Raw genomic sequence first — 8,915 nt, 5'->3', positions numbered from 1 at the left:
GGACTTGACGCAGCCAGGAACCAGGTCGCGGCCCCCGAGACACCTCAGCTGCGGTAATGGCCGCCGCCAATGGCGTGTAGCTGGTGGAAGAGACAAAAGAGTAGTCAGACAGGCCGGGTCAACAACAACAGGACAAAACAGTACAGGACAGCAGACGAGAATCACAGGTCACCAGCCGGGTTCAGCAACAGAGGGTCAGATCAAAGGAGAATACAAAGAATAGTCAAGTCACAAGCCGAATCAGATACCAGGAGAGTCACGAGAGTCAGAACAGAGTAATAGCAACACAAAGACACAAGACACAAGTGCAAAGAGCATGTGCGGGCCCCAGGCTTATATGTCATCAGCCACACCCCTCTGGGGGGTGGACCTCAGAGACCTGAAGGCATAAAAAGGATTCCCACCATGCACAGCAGAATCCAAGATGGACGCCAGCACATGGAGTAACACAACCTCAGGGAAAAGGTAGGACCTTGACAGGATCTCCATGGCCTCCTTGGCTTGGGATCTCCATGGCCTCCTTGGTTTGGGATCTCCATGGCCTCCTTGGTTTGGGATCTCCATGGCCTCCTTGGCTTGGGATCTCCATGGCCTCCTTGGTTTGGGATCTCCATGGCCTCCTTGGCTTGGGATCTCCATGGCCTCCTTGGCTTGGGATCTCCATGGCCTCCTTGGTTTGGGATCTCCATGGCCTCCTTGGTTTGGGATCTCCATGGCCTCCTTGGCTTGGACTATAATGTAACAAAAATGGGAACTTGAAGCCGCAGCACCGCTAACCGGTCCAGATACAACTTTATCCCAGTCATTGTCAGGGGGGACAATCCAAAGAGTAGCCGAAGCATTTCATGGGACCAAAGCCGCCCCCCTTCATCAGGGCTACAAATAAAACAATTTTTCTTCTATGGGATGGAACCTCCTGAGGTGTACAATGGTACTTGCATGTCCAGTGCCTATGGTTCCTGCACCTGGTGTCTATGGTGCTTGCATGTCCAGTGCCTATGGTTCCTGCACCTGGTGTCTATGGTGCTTGCATGTCCAGTGCCTATGGTTCCTGCACCTGGTGTCTATGGTGCCTGCATGTCCAGTGCCTATGGTTCCTGGACCTGGTGTCTATGGTACTTGCATGTCCAGTGCCTATGGTTCCTGTACCTGGTGTCTATACTGCCTGCATGTCCAGTGCCTATGGTTCCTGGACCTGGTGTCTATGGTACTTGCATGTCCAGTGCCTATGGTTCCTGCACCTGGTGTCTATGGTGCCTGCATGTCCAGTGCCTATGGTTCCTGCACCTGGTGTCTATGGTGCCTGCATGTCCAGTGCCTATGGTTCCTGGACCTGGTGTCTATGGTACTTGCATGTCCAGTGCCTATGGTTCCTGTACCTGGTGTCTATACTGCCTGCATGTCCAGTGCCTATGGTTCCTGGACCTGGTGTCTATGGTACTTGCATGTCCAGTGCCTATGGTTCCTGGACCTGGTGTTTATGGTGCTTGCATGTCCAGTGCCTATGGTTCCTGGACCTGGTGTTTATGGTGCTTGCATGTCCAGTGCCTATGATTCCTGCACACCTGGCGTCTATTTTGCCTGCATATCCAGTACCTATGGTTCCTGCACATCTGATGTCTATGGTGTCAGCATATCCAGTGCCTACTGTTCCTGCACACCTGGCGTCTATTTTTCCTGCATATTCAGTGCCTGTGGTTCCTGCACACCTGGCGTCTATTTTTCCTGCATATCCAGTGCCTATGGTTCCTGCACCTGGTGTCTATGGTGCTTGCATGTCCAGTGCCTATGGTTCCTGCACACCTGGTGTCTATGGTGCCTGCATATCCAGTGCCTATGGTTCCTGCACCTGGTGTCTATGGTGCTTGCATGTCCAGTGCTTATGGTTCCTGCACACCTGGTGTCTATGGTGCCTGCATATCCAGTGCTTATGGTTCCTGCACACCTGGGGTCTATGGTGTCAGCATATCAAGTGTCTATGGTTCCTGCACACCCAACATCTATGGTGCTTGCATATCCAGTGCCTATGGTTCCTGCACACCTGGTGTCTATGGTTCCTGCGTATCCAGTGCCTATGGTTCCTGCACACCTGGTGTCTATGGTGCCAGCATATTCAGTGCCTATGGTTCCTGCACCTGGTGTCAATGGTGCCAGCATATTCAGTGCTTAGGGTTCCTGCACACCTGGGGTCTATGGTGCCAGCATATCAAGTGTCTATGGTTTTTGCACACCCAACATCTATGATGCCTGCATATCCAGTGCTTAGGGTTCCTGCACACCTGGTGTCAATGGTGCCTTCATATTCAGTGCTTAGGGTTCCTGCACATCCAGTATCTCCAACCAGTTTATGAGCACCGTAGCAGGTGAATGAAGCCTGGACTGCTCTGCTCTCTGCTTGGACCTCGGTGCCTCAGGGTCATCCTGGGAAATCACTAGAAGATCCAACTAATTATTTTAAACCAGGCAGAAGTGTAATCTGTTGAGACTGCTAATGGTGATTTGTTTGTGATCTGTTCATTAGCACAACAAGTGACATGTCCTGCAGCATCTCAGCAGCAGATACTCTGCACCAGGCTGTGGGAAGGGGGGGGATGGGGGGTATTCAGGTATCTGATAGGAATTAGCCCTGCAGGTCTGGATCTCACTAATTAGACAAGCTAGTTGCTTAAGTAATCAGAAGCAAAGACCGGAATGCAAATGATCTCTTCTGCCATCAAGCTAACCCTTTCTCTGCTGAGGAGTCTCTAGACCTGGAGCACATTTGGGTGCTAATAAAGAGTTGTCCACATTGGCCAAAAACGTCCTGTCAGATTATAGGTGCAGTTATTGTATTTTATGCATTTACCTGTAAAGGCCTCCCTTGTGTAGACCTACAAAAGCCCTGAGACCGCCATTGGGTGCCGCCATCTTGGATGTGATATCACTTCGTGTGCTGCTGTGATGGGATCAATTTTTTGCAAGAATGACGAAGTCTGAGTGTATTGGGCATCAAGTCATCCATCCTCCAGTCATCGCTTCTCGGCCTTTTGGCTAAGATCAAGTGTAGTATCTGTTCTTATCAGTGTCCAGTGGGGGCGCTCCCGGCCATTCTAGCTTTGCGGGGATGGCTGTTGTATAGTACCCTCACTGGTATGATGGGGGTCTGGAAGGCTAGTACCGGGGGGACAGAAAGCGTGGTGCCCACGAGTAGAAGCTGGGGCCCGTGAGTAATTGCCCCGAGAAGACCGGAAGGACCCGGTACCTCCTGATTTGGACGGATCTACCTTGTCTGGCCAGGGGTCGGGACGGCAGAAAGTCCGCAAACCAGTGCCCCCTGAGTAGACGCCCCCAGGGGTGCCACTAGTAACACCTGGGTGTGGGACCCCACAGTGTGAAGATGGCGCAAGGTCACTGTTTTTCACTCTTTTTGCACAAGCGCCCTTAGGACCAGGGCAATTTTTGCTACAGGCCTCAGGGCCCGGTCTGTGCACAATTTGGCACGGCCACTTTTTTATTTTCTATTTATTTAATTTATTATCACTCCCACGTTTTGTCACTTTTTCTTACTTTTGTGTGTGTTTTCCACAGGATGGAGGGTGTGGGTCCTCGAGCCTGCCCTGAAGTCTAGGGGGAGGATGTGTGGCCTTTTGGTTCCTTCTTCCCCTGATCCCTAGGGGGGTTTTCTCTTCGGGAGAGCCCCCTGACCAAGTACTGGGTGTCTGGCTTCGGCTGGACACAAGGAACGGTGGTCCACCAGGCCTTTTGGCCAGGAGGACCAAATGGGAACCTTGTCCCTGTCAGGAGCTTCGTGCCCCGGGGGATCAGGGTAGCGGTCCAGCCCCTTTAGGGGTAGGACAAAAGCACACCCCTAAATGCACTTTTTCGTGTGGTGTTTTGCACTTGCACTTTTTTTGTGAACACTTACGGGTTTTTTTCGTTATAGTTGCACATTTGCGGACTTAAAAAAAAAAAAAATCAGTCATCCATCCTTGTTCCTTTGTACTTTTGTGGTTACAAGCACCAGCACCTGACACACTTTGGGGATAGCTGGAGCGGACCAACCTGGACCAATACGTGGTGGAGATGGATGTGATGTCAGCAACCCCGGCAGACTCAGAGCTGTCAGGTTCAGGTGGGTGACAGGGTCTCTTTATGCCAATGTTCTTATCATGGCCAGGAAATAGTCATGATTGAGCAAGGACCAACAAACCTTGTGCAGGTCTAATCTAATCAGGACTGACCATAAAGCCCACATTTGTAGCTAAGCCTGGTCTTAAGTGTCCCATTAACCCCTGAGAAGGGATGAGCAACAATCCCCCCCCCCCCCTCTTTAAAACTCTAGTCACTAAACATGGACACAATAGGAATGAAAACAAGCCATTGTGTTAAGCTGCAGATCATCCCATATGGTCTCCCCATTTAATGGCCATCAGTAAACAGATTCCATTATTATACTAATGAAGGAGATCAGCATACAAGAGGGTCAATGTAATGACCAATATTCATGTCTATGGAGGGAGAAGGAACAAAACCCAATCCCCAGGAATGTTAATGCCGGCAAATATGGACACAGCTCAGCATAATAGGTAATGGCCCTTGGGGGCTAATTAAACCCATACAGGATATACAGTATGGCAGGAGACTTGTCAGTAGAGTGCTGGACCTAAATGTAAGGAAGATAGGGACTGGATCCAAACTTCAGAGGAAGTTCTCTGTCACCTGGGGTATCCCTAATGGTCCCTGGAGTAGTCTAAAGTGATGAGAGTGCCACAAATCTAATAGTCTAAGAATGTCCCTTACATTGGGGGTCAGTGGGAAGAATGTCCCTTACATTGGGGGGTCAGTGGGAAGAATGTCCCTTACATTGGGGGTCAGTGGGAAGAATGTCCCTTACATTTGGGGTCAGTGGGAAGAATGTCCCTTACATTGGGGGTCAGTGGGAAGAATGTCCCTTACATTTGGGGTCAGTGGGAAGAATGTCCCTTACATTGGGGGTCAGTGGGAAGAATGTCCCTTACATTGGTGATCAGTGGGAAGAATGTCCCTTACATTGGGGGTCAGAGGGAAGAATGCCCCTTACATTGGGGGTCAGAGGGAAGAATGCCCCTTACATTGGGGGTCAGTGGGAAGAATGTCCCTTACATTGGGGGGTCAGTGGGAAGAATGTCCCTTACATTGGGGGGTCAGTGGGAAGAATGTCCCTTACATTGGTGGTCAGTAAGAAGAATGTCCCTTACATTGGGGGGTCAGTGGGAAGAATGTCCCTTACATTGGGGGTCAGTGGGAAGAATGTCCCTTACATTGAGGGTCAGTGGGAAGAATGTCCCTTACATTGGGGGGTCAGTGGGAAGAATGTCCCTTACATTGGTGGTCAGTAAGAAGAATGTCCCTTACATTGGGGGGTCAGTGGGAAGAATGTCCCTTACATTGGGGGTCAGTGGGAAGAATGTCCCTTACATTGGGGGTCAGTGGGAAGAATGTCCCTTACATTGGTGGTCAGTGAGAAGAATGTCCCTTACATTGGGGGTCAGTGGGAAGAATGTCCCTTACATTGGGGGTCAGTGGGAAGAATGTCCCTTACATTGGGGGTCAGTGGGAAGAATGTCCCTTACATTGGTGGTCAGTGGGAAGAATGCTCCTTGCATTGGTGATCAGTGGGAAGAATGCTCCTTACATTGGTGATCAGTGGGATGAATGCTCCTTACATTGGGGGTCAGTGGGAAGAATGCTCCTTACATTGGGGGTCAGTGGGATGAATGCTCCTTACATTGGGGGTCAGTGGGATGAATGCTCCTTACATTGGGGGTCAGTGGGATGAATGCTAAAAGGTTCATTGGTATCAGTGGTTACTCATCTCAGAGGCTGATATCACTTATTATTATCGAGGGACCCCTGACAACCTCTGAAGGAACCCTAGGATTCAATGGAATCCTGGTTGACCTTGAAATCAGTACACAATAGGTTGATCCCCTGATAGAGATGAGCCAATGGTTCAGATCAAACATTGGCTGTTTGGGCATTTAGATGCCCGTTAAACCCAACCGCAGTATGTCTACTACTTCTATATATGAAAGCTTCCTGCTGTCAATGGTTCCTAAGGAAGTGGCGGATGCTGGCACTTGCTGTGTCCCCAGCAACTTCCACCGTAACTGGCACATGGCTTACATGCTTGGGAATCCATGACCGTGGTCACATTTGGTCAATGATGTCACTACTTTTCCTGACTCTTCCCCTATACAGCCTTGGGGAGCTGTCATTTGGCTAGAAGTACTGTCGGGGTTGGTTGTATGAGTTGGGTCTATCGGCAGGCAGCGGGCATCATAATTGACAATGGATGTGTCTTTTTCTGGGTTACATATTTTTGTGAATGAGTAGGGGTACTATCTATTGGAAGGATATGTGGAGGAAAGGATGCATGATCTTCAAGGCCTTCTAATGGTGCCAGCAATGGTGGTGGTCTGAGAGGGGTAAGAGCAGGTATCTTATGGGCCTACTGTGCCAGCTTTGGTCTGAATTCCCACATTTCCTGGACTGCTGTTCTGAGGCAGGGGCGGACTGACCATTTGCAAACGCAGGCACTGCCCGAGGGCCCGGGGTCAGTAGGGGGCTCCATGAGATGCCCCTGGTACCTTTTTCATAGGCTTTTTTGAGTTTGGGCAAGGACACAGGGGCCCCATGATCCCCTATTGCCCGGGGGCCCCATGAGTTGTCAGTCCGCATCTGGTCTGAGGTCTATCTGCTGTAGATAATTCAGGATAAGAGAGCAGATGTAGTTGGGACAATCTCCTACATCTTGAGCACCGCAGCACTCGCCCTATGGCACCCCATAAAAGGGAACTACTGCAGAAGACTAACAGCCATGTTTTTATAAATTCTGCTATATTTTTGGACATAATTATTCCACGTTTTTGGACTGTTCCTCATTTATTAGGTCAGTAAAAGGCACAAAGTTAAGGACCGTCTCAATGATGTGTTCAGTAAAGACTAACAGCACATGAAGTGAAGCTCGGCTGGGTAAGAACTCTTTACTAACCAGGTTTGGTGAGTGATGCTGCTGTTATATATAGTGGACTGGTGGTATGACTTCTTTGGGATGCAAAGGCATAGCCAAAACCTAAGGAGAAGAGTTGCCAGTTCAGGTCTGGAGTGAGTGTTGGTTTGGAGACAGAGGGTTCATCACTGGCGGGGAAGGTTCCCTTGGGCGCACATGCCCACCTTTGGGGCCTCCATACCTAAAGACCCTGGGTGTTGGACAGGATCCCCTATAGACTCAACCTGGAACCAATGGTAATGTTGAGGCCTCTCAAACAAAATGAAAGTAGAGAATCCTAACCAGATCTAGAGTGGGGTGTGTGTAGAATCGGGTGGGGGGTGGAGGGACAGCTTCAGCTTCCTACTCATGTAAAGCTGTACTGTAGGCCGTAGGGTACGGGCTTAAGAAATCAGCTGCCAGGGGGCACACCTACAACTTTATCTACTTTTACCCACTCAAATGTTTTTGAGTCGTGGTGGAATCCACACAAACAGATCATACAGACTCCTTGCAGAAAGCCCCCATGCAGAAAAAGGAAACCTAAGACCCCCAAGCCAACAACGTTAAGCACTACACCAGGTCGTCTTTTTGAAACTTGGCTATAGTTTTCGTCAAAATTTTTGGAAACTCTGAATAGTTTTTGGCCTTTTCGGTGTCATTAGTAGACCACATGACTTCCATTTCATATCTCCTTTTAACTTATAGTATCGATGTGCTGTTATCTCTTGTAACAAAGCCGCGGTTGATGCTGGAAGACAAATAACAGATCGGGTTTAATTCCCAGGACACGGCGCTATTTGTTAGGAAAGAACACAAGCCGTGAGAGCGCCTTCCTTTTAGTCTGAGCCGATACTGAAGGGTTCCGGAATCTTCTTATCTGGCCTGCTGAGCTGTTTGTGTTCACAAGTTGCAGGTTCTGAAAGTGAAGACAGGACGGAGGAGATAAGGAGAGGACAAAACCATGTGTACAGGATATAAGATAAACAGGATACGCCAATTCTGTGCCGTAAGAGCGGGAATGATCCCGGGATACAAGTTTATCTCCCAACCCTTTCCAGTACAGCCGAGTAATATGACGATGCTTGTCACACGTATGTAAAAGAAAGAAAGTGCTTCTTAAAGCTAGATTGTCACATGTGAAGGAAGAGGCCATTGTTCTGAAGAAGAGTAAGACGGAGCACAAAACGAATGTAACCTTTACATGTATGCTGCCGTGGCTGGGTGGTCAGCAGTGAAAACTCAGCAGTTCTAAAGCCACTAAAATCTCTCCCATCACAGCAGAGTTGGGAGTTCTGGATTTTATGTCTGGATACAGAATATCTTTATTGAAACATGACATAAGGAGCCCTTGAAATTCCTATGCAAGTGTCCACTTTCCAAAAAGTCAAAACTTGCACATGTCTAAACAAGTCCCCTACCACATCCACAAGTGCTGCCCACCACCTCCATCACCATCATCACCACCACTGCCATTACTGCCACCATCATCATTACCAGCATCCCAACTACTGCCACCACCTTCATCACCACCACCACAGCCACCACCTCCATCACCACCATCATTACCACCAGTGCCATTCCCACAACCACTGCCATCACCGCCATCACCACTACCTCTACCTTCACCACCACTGCCATTACCTCCATCACCTCCTCCACCACCATAACTACTGCCACCACGTCCATTACCACTACCACAGCTACCACCTCCATCACCACCACTGCCATTACTGCCACCATCATCATTACTATCATCACAACTACTGCCACCATCACCACAACAAAGCACCTGCAGCACTATAATCACCACCATCACTACCTCTACCACCACTGCCGTTACCTCCATTGCTGCCACCTTTACCACCACCTCCACCACTGCCATTACCTCCATCACCTCCTCCAC

General features: G+C 49.4%; 1 pseudogene; it reads left to right on the top strand.

Annotated features, from left to right (window-relative positions):
• The first annotated feature begins 3,010 nt into the window (after positions 1 to 3,010).
• On the top strand, positions 3,011 to 3,126 carry LOC149428947 (U2 spliceosomal RNA; annotated as a pseudogene).
• Positions 3,127 to 8,915: the final 5,789 nt, after the last annotated feature.

The sequence above is a fragment of the Staurois parvus genome, unplaced genomic scaffold (assembly GCF_062004578.1).
Source record: "Staurois parvus isolate SC_StPar_1 unplaced genomic scaffold, SC_StPar_1.0 ptg002900l, whole genome shotgun sequence".
NCBI lineage: Eukaryota > Metazoa > Chordata > Amphibia > Anura > Ranidae > Staurois > Staurois parvus.
The sequence above is the reverse complement of the archived record's forward strand: the minus strand, read 5'-3'. Positions and strand labels throughout refer to the sequence as shown.